The following is a 17,967-nucleotide window of genomic DNA, read 5'->3' as shown; positions in this document are numbered from 1 at the left end:
GAGGCTTTCTTCCAGTTTCCAAGTTCTCTGAAAACATTTAATGGAACAATTTTTGTCGGGTTTAAACGAAAAATCGGATTTTCAGCCTCTGACGGAAACTTCGTAGTGCCAGAGTAAATAAGTTGCGAGCAATTTAACTCAAGTTTATGCCAGTAATGAGCATAGAGGTGCAATGTGCATTGTAATTAGAAAATATCGAACCTTGAACGTGTAAATATTGAGTTTCAATTGGGTAGTATTTAGGGTAGGTCGTGAGTGAAAAAGACACCTGGGTAAATAAAAACACAATTTTTAATACGTCAATTCCAAATTTGAGCATCGAGTTTACAATTTTTTAAAACTAATTTTCGAAGTTTCGTTAAGTGCTCTCTCGTGCGGAGATTGAATAGTAAACTTGAACAATCACGTAACGTAGGTATACAACAACGATCACTGGTAGTAGATCACGATTATGATGGTGCGGTCATAATTTCTTTTGACTATCATATTTGCGCCAATGACGTGAGATTTGAACTCGTGCCAGGGTTGGCTAATCCTACTAAAAAGTTGATTTTCCTTTTTTTTTAACAAAAGAAGAAGAAAAAAATCGAACAAATTATTTCGTGAACAACTTTTTTAAGACCTGTAATTAGGTCCTTGTTCAACAAATCTGCAGAACCTTCTGCAAGGCTCAAAATATTCGAAAGGAAGAACGGAGGTTGAAACATGAATCTTAACAAAATTAATTTAGGGAATTGAACTTATCAATTCTTGCCAGTTTTCCCAAATATCTTGCTCTATTTGCAGCATTGAATGAACCCTTTAAAGTCAGAGTCATTTTGAAATTTTTAAACAGAAAAAACAACCAACAGGACGTGACAGATTTCCTCTTGTAAAGAAAAGTCCGGCGCGGGTTGAACCTTCATGGCTTCTTGTTGAACCACTGTTCTGTCAACGTTTTCAATGGATCATTTGCTTTATAATAAGAATCGATTCGTACGTATACGAATCGTCATGAAAATATTACAATTCGACACTATTTGAAATCAAATTGCTCTCGACCAAATACTCTACCTATTTTGTGCTGAAAACACCAATGGTATTGAATGCAGAGCAGATAAATACTCAAATACTAAACTCTTTAGTGATGACTACGAAATGACGCGACGTCTTTTCTTCTCGTAATTGCATATAATGCAAGTTTGCAATTTCTATTTCAAAAATAAGGATGATATAATTGATCCATGGGGCTGTCTGAGTTTCGCGCTAGGCAATGAATATGGAGAAATTAACCGTTGGTTAAGCTTGATGGACTAAATACTACAAAATGCGATTCATTCAGCCATACTGATCACTACCGAGAACAGCCATCAAATATTAAATTTTACTTTTGGTGCATGCCATCTTCAAAATAAAACGGAAAACTAATTTCGGTTTCAAGCCTCACGTGTACTAAAAGATTCAATTGAACGATTTTAAGCAAAGTATGCCTAACTGTGATTCACGTCGCCTGATTTTCTCTCATGTTCAATTTTTAAAACCCAAAAGCCCAAGAGGTAGTGCTCCGAAACGATATGTAACTTCCCTTACATCAAGAGGAAAATTCCCGCAAAATTTTAAACAGAACGCTGCTTACTTTTTTCCTGTTCATGAGAAATCATCACAAAGGGTTAGGAAACGCAGTTAGGCTGGTTTTGGATATATGCAGCAATTTGACAACACCGGATTTCCTTAATTTAAACCTATACTAAATAATTAGCGATTATGTAGGAGCACCTGGCCCCTCCAAGAATCGATAAATCTCCGTAGGCTCAAATGGAAAAAATACAATGTTACCAATTTGCTGGATTCGCCAATAGATTTAAAGCCGAGCGATTGATCAGTATTTTCGCTGACGGCACGAAAAAGATACTCGAGGTTGCAAATATGAAGTCGAGGTTCCTGCTGAAGGTGTCAACTGCCTTAGTTTTCACGGCGCAGATCTCACAGCCATCGCAAGGCTAGACCGGTCCTTGAAGACCAACAGAGGGTGGCACTGTCAACATTAGAGGAAATCCGTTTCCTCTATCGTAAGCTCCCGATCAGTCAACAACACCTCACTGTCAACCTTGCTTTGCGTAATTTCCACCACTCCAGAGCTCTGAAACAGAAAACCAAACCTCATATGAGATCCAGCTTCATACTAGCAGTTTCCCACTCATTTTCCTGTGAGGAAGCTTGAAGAGATTACAAGCTGTAAGATATCAACATTAGATGAGGGGTGCAGAAAATGCCCGAGCATGTGGAAGAGTACCCAAAATGTGGAAGGAGAGAAAATTTTGGAAGGTCATCAGTCGAAGGTTAAATAAAAACAGGGATAAAGGTCACCTTTATTTGAATTGGTGGGAAATTTTGTGGAAAACCGATACTGAAAAATGTGGAAAGCCCGCGGGTGGGCGCGTGAAAATGTGGAAGCTTGGATGATTCTGCATTGAAAAAACTCGTATGCTGTTATAGCACCTAGGATGTCAAAAATGTGTCTGGTGATCTCAAGATGCTAACTTGATTGTCCACGCAGTTGAATTTGCATTCATAGGATGTAAAGTTAACTGCAAGGGCAGTTGAGGCAGTATCTTGGGATCACCAGACACATTTTTTACATCCTAGGTGCTAAAACAGCATATTATTTTTTCCAGTGTGCATCCTTGCATTCAATTTGGCATGTATGAGGATCATGGCGTGTCCGATGATTTTAATCGTTAAAACGATGTACACGAGATATACTCATATTAAATAAGTTAAAAAAAAAAATGATAAAAAACTAGGATGTAAGGCTGTCGCAACAGAGGGGAAGGTACTATTCCCCACTCAGACGTTATTTTAAGTCTATTTTCTCGAGAATTGTTTATTCCAATCAAATTTCCCTTCGGCAACAGGGCAACAGTGTCCGTCCTCCCCTGTGCTGCTGTGATAGCGAAGAGAGCAGTAAGTGCAAAAATGATGAAGTCTCAATGAGAAAACGGGTTCAGAAGCGTCTGACAGAATAATTTAATTGAAAGAAGCCTCCGTTCTTTGTCAAATTGCCACTCATCGTCCAAAAGACTACTAGGAATCGTTTGAATACTTGAAAATCGACTGATTTTATTTAAATTATATCAAAAGAGTATTTTTCATTTTCATGCTAGGCAATTGCTAGGCAAGACAGCTGTAAGTGCTGTCTTCTACATGCTTTCGTGGTTGCGTTTTGGACACACATTAACAAACATATTTTCAGGTTAGAAATTGGCAGAAGAGAGTGGCCGGTGGCACTTTACTTTATCGCTCCGTTTTCATTGGCTCTCTGAAGGAATAATGTCACTTACTGCTGTCTTGCCTGAAACTACGTCATTTTTTGCCCACTTAAGGCTTTCTCATAAGTCTTATTTTTATACAATTAACCTGAATTGTGCTGTTTTAGTTATTTCGGTGATTTCATCTAGAAGAGATCAGACGAATTCTGAGAGAAAATCGATTTCGAAAATTTGACACTAACTCGCTGCTCTCTTCGCTATCACGGCAGAGCAGTGCGTGGTGTCTGAAATATCCTGTCTCTGGACCTGAGTCTATCGACTCAGGAGACTAGAATTTCCAAAGCCTCTCGCTCTCTTCCAGCTGAAATGACTTTGCGTCACCAGAGATTAAGAACGCTTCGTGCGTCACCAAGTCCTTACACGTTTGTATCTTCGGAACTAAGTGGGAGGTTTGAACTTTCGGGGAAGCGCTGTCTTAAAAGTTCGATCTTGGCTGCCCCGGGGGGGTCTGTGTAACAGTGTAACACCCGAGAGTTGCGACTAAAACATGTTCGTTCTGCAACTCCCCACCCCTGCCCCTCCATTGCACTTCGCTGCCTTCTGCCAGACTTGGCAAGAACCACGTAACGCCAGGAGAAGCTCGGTTTAGATACGAGGTTGTTGTTCATTATTCGGTCTTGGATTTTTCGTCTGCTCTCGCGGGTAGGGCAAAAAACTGGCTGTCGAAAAAGTAATGGGATCGAAGCGATGACAGGGTTTAAGGTCCCGGATGTTTGCGCGCTCAGCCCCTGCATACGTGCTGAATGCAAAACATGATGCTTTGTCCGTATTGGCCACGTTTGGTGGAAAAATCCAACAATACGAACCGGAACGAAGCGTTCAAGCTGAAGGCTACGCTTCAATGAAAGTATGAGTGAACGGTCCCAAAGTTTGTTTTTGGAGACTTCCAAATATCCGTAGGTACACAAATTCAGTATGTTAAAAATAATAAAGTATATTTTATTAACATTGAACGCGTTTCGAGGGCTCTACCCTCATTCTCAGTCGTGGGTTATCGTTGAGGATGAGGGTAGATCCCTTGAAACTTGTTCAATTTCATTAAAAGAAAAAGTGAGTCCTATACATTATCATTTTTTACTTATGAAACTTGTGCTGACTTCATAAGCGTTTCTACCTGACTTCAAATCTACGTTGCGATGATCTTTCTGTCATGCAGATCACATCGATTTCTTGGACGTAGATTTTTACCGAGTACAGATTTTTGGAGGGAAAAATGCTCATAGTAGACTGCAGGTCCCACCTAATTTTCACTCAGAGCATATGAAGAGCAATGATTCTGTTTCATCTTTGCTTCAAGTCCACTGCATTTGCCGATATTATAAGTTCGAACTTTCACACGGTGCGATCCACAGAAAAACAGTTAGGGCTTAATGCTCATGCCTAGAGAGGTGAGTCAGATGATATGATCTGGATTTTGGGTAGATTCTACCCCACAGCCCGGATTAGAGTCTATGTCGCGGACAGATAGTCCAGTAACAGTTTACGAAGTTGGGTGCGTTTTTGCGACAAGTAGAATTCGTCAATCTACGAGATTTCCTTGTGCTAAAGGCTCTTAAGACAGCTTACTGTTGGCCTAAGTGTGCATATACTGACTACGTGTTGATTCAATACTTAGTAATCTGACTTGCAAGCGAAATAAGCGGGTTTTGAACGAACTGTTGTGGCAACCAGGAGCCAGAAGGAAACTGACCTGTTTATTTATAAAACGGTAGTATAATATTTGGATAGCCAACTCAATTGGCATACAATATTGAATGTTAATTATTCCCTTTTTATTCCTTGATTTTTCGAGGTCTGATTCCATTTTCAGTCGAGGGATTTTAATTTTAAGAATGCTGGATCATAGCGAAATCATAAATAGACACTGTTGAGTCCTATCGCGTTAACATCAAGCATATGTCTATGAACTTAAGCAACATGGTGTTTGCTGAGGCGAATATCTGTGTTTCTAAAATTAATCTTAGCCTGTGACAAACAAATAAGGAGACAGTATATTATCCAGTATCATTCTTTTTTCTGTGCGCGGAACGGAGGATAATGAGAGGAGAAAACGGTTTGCCCTCATCTCATATCAATTTTCTATCTCTCCTACTCCGTCTCTTCATATTTTCCGAATCCGTGGATGGATGAGATAATAGATGGACCAGTCTTTCTCATTGATTATTTTCCCATCGTGTAGATAATTTCATAGATTTCAGAGCAATGTGTCAACGTAGAATTGATATTTCCCAAGCCTCGCAGCGTGTACTGAATACTAAACACGGGGTCACCTGAATTTCCTGATTTCCGGGCGAGATATGCTGTATTGGCTCAAAACGGAGTTTGTATCGGAATAAATTATAGGCGCATCATGCAAAGGATCAGAAAGTTGGAAGTTTGTGGGGCAGTTCGAGGCTAGCCAGAGGCTTTTTGGGTCACAAATGCTCCTAATATTCCTATTTTATCAATGTACTACACTGTGAGTTTCGCTATCCTTCATCGCAGCTTCCTCGGAGAGAAATATTTGACTTGTGTAATCACGATGAGTGATTCAGCCCTACAAGACCGTAGTCGGGATTGTAAATATGGAATGGGGGCGGGGGTGGGACGTCCATCTGAAAGCTCTTTAATGCAATGTCGTAATTTTGTTCCAGTTGCCGTTAGTAAATTGATAATTTTCTCATGAAGTTTCAGTTATTCTGAATTTCTTCGAAAAGTACAACCCATTTCTTCGTAAATGCTGGAGTACTCTTGACATTTGCAAAACAGTAATAATGCAGTAATAATATTACTTCGGAAATGGTAAATATAACACTATTCACGATTAGGACTGATATGAATTGGAATGCATTAAACAGAAGGGAGACGAAAGTGGTCTTTCAGAATCGTGCAACTTTTTCTTTGCTTTAAAAAATACTAAATCCATGTAAAGTAATACAATTTAAACGATCGTTTTGACTTGACAACTAACCATTTTTGACCGAAAAAAAACTGTATGCGGTTCTAGGCATCTGGTTAAATGTAGATAAATACACAATTTTCACAAAAATGTAACCGAGTTGGTTTCCTTCTGTTAAATGCAAACAAATTAAAAGTTCATCGAAGACATCATTAATACGGTCATTTAAACCATTGTAGTTGTTGAGGACCTCAAATCACTGTGTATCGACAACTTGTCTGAACTGTGAAACTAAACACTCCCCCCTCCCCTCCCTCCCTCAGTCTTGTACTGGTACTTATTAGAGCTCAAAATTTGTTGACTCCAATTGAAATTTTCGAACTTTTTAGCTTTGTTTTCCCCACTAAAAAGTGTGGACCCAGCACTATTTTACCACACTATTTTACCACCTTGTTACAAACCAATACAATTCGGGCCACGTTTTTTAGTGTTTTTTTTCTAAAACTTGTCACTATCACCCTATCAATCAATTTTCAGCTCAACTGAACTGCTCGCCTGTACGTATCTTTTCACATCAATTATTTTTTTTTTTTTTTTTTTTTTTTTTTTTTTTTTTTTTTTTTTTTTTTTTTTTTTTTTGTACGGTAGATCTTTGTATGCATCTTTGGTACCCTAAAATCGCCAAGAGAAGAGGAAATCACAGAAGAGTTTATTATGAAAAACACAAGTACCACTGAGAAAATAATCACATCTATGCCTCACGGGTTGGGGGAACATTGGGATGTACGAAATAATGAAAGGGATGTTGCTCGAATGTTAATCCGTGATGCCTTTTCAATCGTGCTAACCACTAGACCGCAAGTTCCGATTAAACATGGAGCCTTTGGTGCCAAATTTTCAATTCAACTGGCGACAGCATTTCAGTTTTCATGTTCCTGTCACACGTCATGATATAAATTAAGACTTACAGCGATCAGTTCATTCTGGGAGTTAACCCATCGCATTATCTCTTTCATAGCGTTGCCTGCATACGTCACTAGCAGGTAGGTCAGTTGTGCTGGTCACAGCGGCTTCAGAAAATTCGGTTTATAACGTCATCCACCGCGGTAGTGACACCCTTAATTTCTTCCACCTTGCTTTCATCCGAGTTTCACGTTGGGTAACCCATTGCAAATGTATGTCTCACTGATTGATGAGAGCAAGGTGGAAGAAACCAAGGGTATGTCACTACCGCGGTGGATGACGTCACATACCGAATTTTTCAAAGCGGAATATCTCCCTTGATATTGAACGTATAGAAAGTTCCAGTTAGAACAGATTTTACTATCTTTAGCTAAGCTATAAGACACAATCATCGAAGCACACGATTCTTCCTCAGCGTGGCAGTATTACGCACGCAATTCGGTAGCGGGTTATGCGTATGAGCCGCGTCAGGTTTATACGTGGTAATTGGTGAGAGCAAGGGAGCAAATGCAATTGGAAAGCATGTTATACTGCCACACGCGACAACTCTGAGCGCAAGTTGAGAGGTAGTGAAGTTACTTCCGTTATCATGCGACTGGTAGTATTGTGCAATTGGCACGCGGAGAAAGCAGTGGAGTTAATTCTTGTGCTTGGCGTCCGGACCACCCCAGCGAACTAATTGTTGAAATTTATAGACAAAGCTATAGACGAAGAAGATAAAAGGGTTGTGGAGGGGTCCTGTTGGTGGATGTGGGTGGTTGCAATGGACAGAGGAGGATGATAATGGACTTACGTTAGTACGTTAATCGAGGCAACCTACGAGAGACCGTATAGTTAGTCCATCATTTCCTCCCTTAGTCTATAGGAACAAACCATTTCAACCAATAGGATTGCTCCCTACTCCCTATGTCTTCTTTGTCCATCGCTTTGTCTATCAATTTCAACAATCGGCTCGCAGAAACGCCGCTCCGCCGCTTCAAAGATTCTCTAGAAGGAATCAGACTTCAAGTGTTGCCTTATTTCAGACGATGAATTAATTACCACGTAAGCGGCTCTACCGATTCTTTTAAAATTGTCAGGCATTTATTCTATGGCAATAGGCAAATTTCCGGGAATTTTTCTTCGAATTTGTGAAATTAGGTGTTTTGAGTGTAACTTTCAATCATTAGTGTGCAGATCACTAATCTATGAAAGAATTTGGACTTGCGAATACATTTTTCTGAAGATTGATTAGTGACGCGTGCAACAGAATGCGCACATTAAAAACGCAAAAGAATAACTCAGAAACCGAAAAATACGCAATCCGAAAGCCACAACTTTTCCGCCATTTTAAAACGCCCCGGTTTTGCGCCGAACCGAAGGATGTCATTCAGCACCAATCAGAGACGAGCATAGAGTTCTACGACTTCTGTCAAATGTCTTTCTGCCCTTTTTAAATTAACACAAGAGAAAAATTGAAACTACATCTTCAGAATCGAACAATCGAATCTCATTCACGTTATTTGTAGTGAACAAGCAACAATTTCACATTTAAATCGAGAATTCTGGCGCGTTTTAAATTCCTTCTGGTCATTGGACTTTTTAAAAGCGGGCTTGTCCAAGATTTTGGCTTCAAAAATACGCAATCACGCAATAAATCACCACGTAATCTACTCATTTGGTACTTTCAGAATATTAAATAAGAAGCAAATGGTTTAGTGGCCCATTATAGGAAAGTCGATTTTAAAATTGTGTGACTTCCTTCTTCAGAGTTAATACAAAGTATGCAAAGGTAGAGGTATTTTGATACGATGAACAAAGTAAATCAAGTAAAAATAATTGTGATTATTGGACCTGGTTGTCCTTAGTTCAAATAAAGGCAGTGTAACTTACATTAAATTTATTCATTTATTTTTTCAGTATTCATTGTCAGCTACATTCTCTGAGTTGCCTAATATTATAGCCAAATTACTTTAAAATTACTCCTCGCTCGAAGATGCTAATTTCCTGGGGTAGCGTTCAATGAGCCCATGCAGAAGTTCGAATATTCGTCTGTGAATGACAACCCAGCGCTGAGATTGTTGGTTTTATGGAGGAAATGAAAGGCCCTAAACGCCGGGAGTTTATTGACTAGACAACTTAGAATTAAATGAGAACATTGAAGTTACACTTATTCTCGACAGCGTTGCCCTATTCTTGCAGAGAACAGACTAATATCGATGCAGGATTTAGAGCGTTTGTTTCGGAGGTTTGTTGAAATCAGGAATTAATCCAAGGTATGGCACTGATAAGAAAATAACTTAATCCACACTTGAAATTTGAATCCAATGGTTAATATTAATCATCAAAATACGATTTCACGACTTGCATAATAGATTGACCCATTTAACATGGTACGCAGGATTGAAAATTATAAAATCGTCCTGCTTCACTCTTCAGTTTTTCAGTTTTGAATTCACCTATCCTTAGAGATGTGAAATAGAGTATAGCGCTGCTTTCCTCAGGAATAGATTTGTGAGCCAGTATAGAAGTTATTCCAGTTTCAGTTGTCAGTATTTCAGTCACTCCTCGTTCAATGGGTTATCCAAGGAAGAATTTAAAGGTTGATTAGAGCAAGAGGGTAAATTCTTGAATACCGATGATAGCTAAAGTCAAAAAGTACCTTTCTTGCTTGCAACTTTTTGGAATCTTCGCTTATGGTTCCTTTCTTTAAATAAAACAACCAAAAATATCTGAGTAGAATTTTTGGAAAATATCCTTGAATGATTGAAAAAAGTTCACGCCAATTTGAAAGCAAAAATATTGGTCAGTGTTCTTAGCAAAAAGAAAACGCAAACAACGGATTGCAACTTCGCAGTAAGAGATACGCGATTTTTTACTTCAGCCATCGATATATGCAAGATGATACGTGAGCTTGAATGATAGCAAAGTAATATGCGCTTGCTTCCCCCTGGAAAAATACTTCTGCACAAAGTAAATCCGGATCTCCGCAACTAAACTGCGAAGCTCGCCTACGAACAGTTCATTGTCGAACCTTACGTGTATATTTTCTTGCATCGGCCGAATTTGAAGGCGCTTTAAAACCTATGAGAGAGTTGTGACCTATTTATCCCACCGGGATGGATTTGACAGGCGGCTGAAATCATAAACAAGCAGGAAGCTCCAACGCATTCGCGTCGGAGAGCGGCTCTGGCGACAGTAGTTGTAGTCAAGAATGAGGGCCTAGACACATTTTGTCACTGATGTACAATCCGACAACTGCACTGAAAAAAACGTTTCCTAAATTCAAGGCGACGCCGTGTTGACCTAAGAAAATTGGATACTAGAAAAAAGTGGACAAGAAACGAAGTCTTGAATGAAGAAAACGGTATTGCCTTGGTCGACGAAAACGCGATTTCTTGAACCAAAACTCCTGTTACATTGAAGCACGGAAACGTTTCCTTCAAATTAGGAAACACCGCCGCGCGAAGAGTTTCCTAAAAGTAAGTAAGTGTTGTGTTGTTTTCAGGAAACGTTTCCTCGAGAAAAAAAAAAAGGTAACAGTACCTGCAAGCGTTTCCTTAAAATTAGGAAACGGCCGGTCCCGCCGCGTCGCTGCCTTGGGAAACGGCTCCCCACCTAGTGTCCCTATCCAATTATCCATACCCGTTGAAGCGCATACCTCTATCGTTGGTACTGCCGGGGATGATTTCCTTCACGTAGTTGACGCGCTTCGCGCTCCCTCTGGTATCCTGATGAAGAACTCCGTTTCGCCCAGGCTGAGATTTGATCCTGTAACCTTCGACATTGTCCCGGGAAGAGAGAAATTTCGACACCGTAGTCCACTCGGCCATCCTACCCTCGCGAGCGATGTGGAGTTATTTTCCTATGTTAAACCTATTCGCATCTATCTCTTTGGCTACACAGATGCCCACCTGCTACCGTTCAATAGCACTTGGGTTTATCTAGCAAATACTACCTCAATTATCATTTAAATATATTAAATATCCACATATTTCCCTTTTCTTTCTGTTTATTAGCCGGTTCTCAGATATTATTTAAAGACCGTGGGCCATCGCCGCCATAACATAACCAACGTATTCCCCTTTCTTTTTCATTCGGAAATAGTATGATCATGGAGTAAATTATTTTTTTATTTAAGTCTGGTTAAAGGACAGATTTTCATACGTGCCTCTCAGAGGTAAATTATCACTCATTCGATTATCCAATCTGACGCCCATATCATAAAGGTTAATGCGTAAATCAAAGAGGCTCATGTGAGAACCGCTTCTGCTCATACTGAAAGTAAATATGATTTAAAATTCCAATAAAGTAGGTATAGACAAAATAATCTAAGATTATTTAATGCTGGCTATAAAATTGACACATAAAAGATAAATGATCTTTATGGAGTTTTCAAAATGTACTCGGAATAGCGGTAAAGATGTGGTGATAAAGGCATGTATAGGTAATACTTTATTGAGCACATATCGGGCCGAGTCAAGCTTTCTGGGATTTGAAGACACTTAAAAATGTTCGAAGCTACGACCAGATTCAAAGAGTGTACTTGCAGTAAAATGTTGAAAAGCTTCACATTATTTATTTTTACCTACATAAACGGACGCACGCTTTTGTTTAGAAAATTTAAAGAAATTTTCGTCGAATCAGAAAATTCACCGAAAAATATTAAAGGAACTTTGGCTCTGATCCGTGCATTTCTAGAAAGCATTCTGACATTTTGGACCGAAAACAATATTTTTGATAAGGCACAAAAATTGCGTTTTTTCAAAACCTCCAACTTTCCGACGCGTAAATCCCTTACGAACAAGAGATAAATTGATTAAATTTAAACATACTGAATTTGTTTGGAGTGGAGTGGAGTGGATCTTACGAATAACGCCATCCAAGCGCTTCGGTCGGATTTCTGTAAAGGACCGTTCAAATAATATGCAACGCTCTAACGGAGAGAAATGGTCAAGGAGAGAGTTACGCCGTTTTGTTTTTACGTGTGAAAGAATAGGGACCTACGTCGCAAAAGTGTTACGAGGGAAGAAGTGAGTGGGGTTCCAAAAATTGGAGATTTAGCGTTACGTTTTTTTATGAGCGTGATGTCACTCATGGGCGTAAGGGTGCATCGAAATTTTCACGTAGGTAAGCCGTAGAGAGCATGGTGGTATACGGACGGAAGGGCTCATCATCTCAAAGTGTAGATGCGCCCTTCCGCCAAAGGAGCGACGGTATATTTGGAAGGCCCCTCTTGAGCAACTCGCCGAATACATGGTGGTGTACGGCACGTTGCATGCACCTCCTCAGTAGGCGTTTGGTAATTTTTTTGTTTCCTAATTTTAAGGAAATGGGTTTCTTCGATCAACATCACATAGATCCTTAAATTGAGGAAACAGGAAATGCTATGCCCGTTTCCTAATTTTAAGGAAGCTGATCTCTTCAAACGACACTCCATGGATTCTTCAATTCAGGAAACGGCTTTGCTTCTCTCCGTTTCCTAAATCTAAGGAAACAGGGTTCTTCGATCAACACCACATGGATCCTTAAATTTAGGACACAGAGGCGATTCCCTCGTTTCCTAATTTTAAGGAAACAGTTTTCCCGTTTCAAGTATCCGTTAGTCTGTTTCAAGAAAACGTATACGTGGTTCAAGAAAGCATGGTTTTCTTAACTCAACACAATTTTGTTACCTTGGATCGAGATAACTGTTGGCTTGTTCCAAGCTAACATCGTGTTGAAATTAGGAAACTTTTTAAGGATACATGTTTCCTTAAATTTAGGACAAGTTTTTTTTTCAGTGTGTCGATTCATGTTTTGTAACTTAGCAGATTTACGTAGCCGGTGTATAAATGTGTATTGGCCCTTGATATGCAGAATGCATGGCACTATCACTTGTTGTATACTTTTAATTTTGAAGGCTCTTTGGAGGTCCGCATCCTAAAAAATTTCTCCCACAGTATTTTTTTTAACTTGTCGTTGTGATTGGGCGCCAATTTCTTTCAATTGAGTGATCATCTTCTTTTTTTGTCAAATAACTAGTTTGTGCAACAATAAGACTGAAACTGACTGTAACTGAAATTTTGTCTTTTTAGATATTTGGTTATTTTGTATTTATTAGATTGTATATTTTCACAGCCCTGTGATAAGAAACTTTGGAATGCATGGTTGATAAGTCGTTTAGCGAGGCTGCAAAAAATTTGCATTTTTATATCTGAAATTGTAGGTAATGGTTTTGAATATCGAATTGCGATATATTACACGGTTAAGATAGGGCTATATGTCTTGTCGTAAGCGGCGACATAGAGTCGATGTCATTTCAATAATCGCCCTGATGGCCACGGTAGACGTTTACGGTTTCCTTGGTAACCTTTGTTTGCTATCAGCTGATATCGAGTAATATGACTAGGAAGCTCCAACCCAGTGGTTGGAGCTTCCTTAACCGCGAAAACTTTAAAATTCAAATTTTCAAATTTTGAACGTAAAGTACATTTTTTCTATCACGAGATTAAAGCACAGACAAGTTTTGAATTATTGACTGTATCACCATGATTCCAAAAATACACTACACAACATAGCATTGGCTAACAATAAAACAATATGCAATAAAATAAAGTCATGACAAGGAACATAGCCGAAAATGGCGCCGATTCCCATTAACCAACGCGCGGTCTCTCCAATGTAACATGGTCCAATGATACTCCCCAGCTGGGACCGTCCGGAATAGCAGCTCTAGTGCAAGCACCAGAGCCGCTAAAATTGCGCAGGTCGCTAAAAAGAGCGATGAAATAATGATCTTGCCGCTATACTGTAGATCGTGGACCCGAACTGTCAGAAGTGAGATGAATTACGTTGATTCCTTCCCCCGTCCCTCCCTTAATGCAAAATGCTACTCAATTCAGGGAGAAGGCGAGAAGTAGGTTTTTTTGCAAAATATTTTCCGGAAAATTATCAACATATCGAAGATAACGTTGCACATCGTGGGAGTGCACTTCAATATGCATTAGCGTTGCGTTATGAGGGATGGGAAAGTTACTGAAAGTCGGCATTATAATATAATGAACCAGCAAACCAAGAAAACAGAGCGGAACATACGAGGAAGCGTGTCAAGAAAAGAAATAATCAATGCCCGAATATGACCGTTTTCTAGAAAAAGGGCTTTATTTGGACCGCGTTAAACAGAAAGGAACCAAGCCCTCGTCAGTCATTGCCAAATTTAGTGGGATAATTTAATTTTTTACATAAAAACGGCTATGCTGGTTTTTCTGCAGATTTTACTGAACTTTCTCCATGGCACGAAGCAAATTCCTTAAAATTTCCGAAGAAATTCGCACAAACGTTCTTTCGTAAAAAATTAAACTGCCCAGTCAAATTTGTCAATAGGTGATGTGGCTTATTCTTTCTGTTCAAAGCGGTCCATTTTAAGTGCCTCCTCGCCTGAGATGTAGGCAGTGCAGTGGTAACCCTCTTTCATGTTTTTTGGTCCTGAGTTCCCTTCTCCCGCGAAGGTCCCATATATATGATGGAAAATTCGGCATTAAACGGTCCCATATGATGGGAAATTCGGCATTAAACGCACTATTGAGCGAAGCCGTTGAATTATTCGCCAACGGCCTTTCATGAGCCATCTAATTTTAACAGCCGTGACTTTCGTTGCCAGCAATAGCGACAGTCGTTCACAATGCACTTTTAAAGTGGCTGTATTAAGCTCCGAAAGCTGGTTCCGCGGGGCGGGCAATTATCGCGGACATCGGATCATCCCCAAGCTCGAGCCAAGCATGCGGTTCTCTGCATTTCAATGCATTTTCGGCTCTCAAGCATCGCGCTAATTAAATCACTGCCGCCACCCCCCCCCCACTCCCCGCCCTCCCTCGGCCTGTGTCTACTTCAGCTCCTCGGACAAAGTGGTTCGTTCAAAGGCATCAAGAGGCATCACTGTTATTCAAGCCCTCGTACGGAGTGCAATACTGTCGTGCTAAGGAAAAACGCCGTATGAACATTCCAGAGTTGCTAAATTTCCCCACATAAAACATGTATTTTTGAGGAAAGTTATGCATATTCTCCCGTGAAATTTTCAGATATTTTAGATTAAATCGTGAACAAAATTGAGTGGAAAATTTGAGGGAAAATATTCACAATTTTCTCAGTATATTTGATCTTTATCGGAGGAAATTTCGCAACGTGTGAAGGCTCATACGGCGTTTTTCCTTGGCACGGCAGAACAGATGCCGCGCCAACGCCCGCGAGGATATCATGCTATACAATTCACCACCCGGTTATTTTTACCTCAAGCTGACATTAAACTTTTTTTCTCCATTTATGTTTCCATGCAGACAAAACTCGTATAAATCCATTGACGTAACACGCAAAAAGGCGAGTGTTAGAAAGCGCTCGAAAAAAGTTCAACAAATATTCACACCTGTTCATAGTTTAAAATCGTAGAGGGGTAAAAAATGATGCAAGTTTTTTCCTCAAAATTGTTCTAAAATATTGTTCAGGCTTTTTTGGGGATAAACGTACGCACATTTGGACTGCGTTACGCAGAGAGGAACCAAGCCACGTCAGCTATTGCCGAAATTAATCGAGCAATTTAATTTTTACACGAATTGCAAATTTTGTGCAAGTTTTAGTGCATTTTTTGCATAGTGCGAAGCAAATTCCTCAAAATTTTCAAATAAATCCGCACAAACGTTCTCGAGTAAAAAATTAAATTGCCTAGTTAAATTTAGCGCTAACTGATGTGGCTTGGTTCTTTTTTGCTAAACGTGGTCAGTTCATGCGAGAGAGAATCATGTGGAAAAGAATCAATTCAAAAAGAACAGAATGCAAAGGGTGTACGCAATTCCTCTCTATACATAATTCTTCGTCCTTCAGATTGAATTAATTTACAAATAGTTCATCTTAGCATAAATACGACCAAATAATTTCTTGCGTCCTGGTAGTAATCTCCTTCTTGGTATTTCAACATGCCTTATTTCGGTAAACCTATTGAATGCCAATGTAAATCTAGGATTATTATTCAGAGTAGATTGAAATACTCCGTAAACGCGGAGTTAAGTAAAGTTACCTAAAGTGCATGTCTATAGAATTACTTCCCGGTCCAATTCAATTACTCAACCAGGGCAGTGGTTCCTTGACGCAGTTTTAAAGGCATCCGATTACTCTTAAGAAAAACCTTCTCCCTTTTATTTCTTCCTCAGAAAATCCGAGAAAAGTATCACTCTGTCATGACACCAATCTGCAAGACGACGCAGAAGAATAAAGGAGACAGGAGGGTGGGGTCGGCTTAAATCGGCTGACGTCTATCAAATATTAAAATATGAGAGGATCCCGACTTTAAAAATGGAACGGAGGGGTGGCTATCTCATTTTTTGCCTCATTACTGCGTGAACACTGAAATGATCAGATATTGTTATTTCTGGAGGAGCAAATGAGAGACCGAAGGAAAGCATCAGGCGTGTTGCAAAATTTATGTCGTGCAAAGTTAGGTGCAACAAAAGATCAAGAACTATTTTGGGCCGTAGAGAACAATTTGACAGAAAACAATGCAAGTGATGAAAAATTGAAAAATGAAGCAGGAAAAAAGGGGGAAATAATGTAATAAAGTCGATTATAATGCTTGTCTGGCGGAGGCTCACTTCTTTAAATGATTCCCGTGAGTATAGTTCAATAAGTGCAAAAGACAATGGCATCGGTGTTTTGAGTGTTTAGAGTCAGTATGATTTTTATCAAAGATTTGAGATACTTGAGCATTACGTTGAAGGGTTCTTGGAGAATCACTGTCATTATGAACTCACGATATTCAGATAGAAGCAACAAAGAACATTCTCTATGAGATAACTTCGTAACACTTTTCAACAAATGAAGCTTTGCGATTCTTTGAATGCAACCGCATTTTCTCACTATATTGGCACATTGCTTTTCTGCCTTAATGGTATTGATACTTTTCTAAAGTTGCATCTCCTTTATTTTTGTGGCTCAAACGACACTTGATGTTAACGAAAATATATCCTCAAATTTAAACTTTGCAACAATCTTGCCGGACGTGTAATCTTGTACTCATCTTGGTGGGAAATTAATGATCGCTGCTTTTCGTAGAAATTTCGTTACTGGATTAATAATACACCACAAGAAATTTGATAACTTCGGTTCCGTTGGGGTAAAGGATTAGTAAAGGATTAGATCATCTTTTGACCGCTCCGATATCTTTTACCTTTAAACTCGGAAACGGCAAAGCTCTTGGAAAGCTATCTAAATTCGTCCGTTGACTTAAGTCTGCAAAGGTACGCGGATGAAATATCATCTGTTCATCAAGCAGAATTTTATTTATGAGGGAAGTTTAAGGGAAAGATCATTTTTTATTCATGTTCAGGTTCAAAAATAAACAGGCAGAAAAATTTGATTGTTTCGGTTCATCTTACCCTACTGAATTTCTCCTCTATTTTTCATCTCAATATCCATGGTATCCTCAGTTCACATTTAACTTGATGAAAGGAAATTACCCTCCCAGATTCGACTGGACAAGAAATTCACATGCTCCTGGATGATGATTTGATTAGTTTTAGTTCAAGTGGCGAGTATCATCACCTATTTTCATCATTGACGTAGGAAAAGAGATCCTGGGGGCGGAGAATGTATGTTAATCGGCCCCCTTAGAAAAAATGTGACCGTGGGTTGCCACTCAATAGTTTTATATTGCCCCCGTTAGAAGAGAGGAGTCCTCCCCCCCCCCCCCCCTTCTATCGAGGACTAATGTCACCGCTGCATTTCTGCTCCAAGTTAGCGAGGGTCATTCCAAGGGTCTTATGCGTTTTTTGCTTTTGTTTGAAAGCTAATTAAGATAGAAAAAGATCCAAA

The 17,967-nt window shown here is 39.5% G+C and overlaps 1 protein-coding gene across 2 annotated transcripts in view; it reads right to left on the bottom strand.

Moving 5' to 3' along the window:
* Positions 1-273: 273 nt before the first annotated feature.
* The window catches only part of AstA-R1 (allatostatin A receptor 1), a 303,172-nt gene continuing 285,478 nt past the window's right edge, over positions 274-17,967 (bottom strand). For both annotated transcript variants that reach the window (XM_072299480.1, XM_019049059.2), the window contains exon 5: positions 274-2,119. The gene's annotated coding sequence lies outside the window, so the exon portion shown is untranslated. The remainder of the gene's footprint in view (positions 2,120-17,967) is intronic.

This window comes from Bemisia tabaci, chromosome 4, assembly GCF_918797505.1.
Source record: "Bemisia tabaci chromosome 4, PGI_BMITA_v3".
In the NCBI taxonomy this organism is placed as follows: Eukaryota; Metazoa; Arthropoda; class Insecta; order Hemiptera; family Aleyrodidae; genus Bemisia; species Bemisia tabaci.
This window is presented reverse-complemented; position numbering and strand designations above follow the sequence as displayed.